Source organism: Trypanosoma theileri, assembly GCF_002087225.1.
Source record: "Trypanosoma theileri isolate Edinburgh chromosome Unknown TM35_Tth_25_V1, whole genome shotgun sequence".
Lineage (NCBI taxonomy): Eukaryota > Euglenozoa > Kinetoplastea > Trypanosomatida > Trypanosomatidae > Trypanosoma > Trypanosoma theileri.
In genome coordinates this window covers 259,591-261,087 of record NW_021639867.1, presented here as the reverse complement: position 1 = coordinate 261,087, position 1,497 = coordinate 259,591, and positions in this window count along the sequence as shown.

Genomic DNA, 1,497 nt, shown 5'->3' with positions numbered 1-1,497 from the left:
ATATAGATATAATACCCTTTACTCTGGACGTATAAGAAGAAGTAAGAAATAGAAAAGAGAGATAGAAATCGTTATTATTAGTGATGTGTTCGTGTGTGAGTAAAAGAGAGAAAATGAGAGAGAAAGAGAAAGAGAATGAGAAAAAAACAAAAGAAAAGACAAGAAAAAAAAAAAGGAGCACCGATCGAGCGTGAAATAACGGCAATGGTACAGTTTGAGCGGAATAATAGCAATAATAATGATAATAATAATTATTATTAATGGTGATAATATTAATAATAATGATAATAAGAGAGGAAGAAGAGATGTGTGGAAAGGGTGTGAAGTAGCAATAAGAAGGAAATAGAAGAGAAAAAAAAAAAAAAATGACCACAGAATCACATAAATACAATAGCGGGGGGAAGGAAAGAAATGAAGGAAATTACATTATTTAAAAAAAAAAAAAGGATAAGATAAACAAACAATATTACTGGCACGACTGAGGCTTTTGCTACTGATTGATGATAATAACAATGAATTTCAACTATCACACATATATATATGTATATATAAAGTAAATACACTACATAAATATAGAGACGTATATATATATATATTAATAGTCTGAGGGAGTTTCTCAGTAAAGATGATTGATTTCTCTTTGAGTACTTGCCACCTATTAACGTCCTTATATCTATGTATGTGTGTGTGTTTACTTCCGTATTGTTATTGTTGTTGTTTATATATTGTAATTGATAGAGTGCCGATATTGCCGTTTTTTTGTTTTTTCTTTTATCTTTTTTTTCTCTCTCTCTTTCTCTATGTATGAATGAATGTATGGGTGGTGATGGATGATGGAGAGATGCGGATTCTCTGATTCTCTGATATTTCTCTGTTCATTCCATTATCACTTCCTGAGATCTTTAATGTCTGAAGGATACATACATTCTTGTTTATGTTCTTTTCTCGTTATTCCTATTGATATTATTTATTATTATTTATTTATTTATTTATTATTTATTGTTGGTGTTCTCTTCTTTACTGTTGTTGTCGTTATTGTTGTTCTTTTTTTAGTGTTCATTATGTCTATTTGGCGCATCTGTTCTCATTATTTATATGTTTTCTCATGGGTGAGAATCCAATGATATTAAAATACTGCTTCCACCCACTGTATATATATATATATATATATATACTCTTTCTCTCATTATATATAAATATATATTTCTCTATCTTTTTTCTTATTTCTTCTCTATTTTATTTACACAAATATGGATAAAAGTAAAAAAAGGGATCAAATAAAAAAATAAATAAAAAAAAAACGTAAAAGGAACGACGACATAACACACATAAGGGTTATTATTATTTATCACTGTTTGTAGGCTTGTAGAACTCTGGAAAGAAGAATTTAAAAAGAAAAAGAAGAGGAAGACTTACAACAACTATAGTAATAACCATTAACAACATTTCAAGAGGAAGAGAATAATAAAAAGGGAGAGAAAAAGAAAGAAAGAAAGA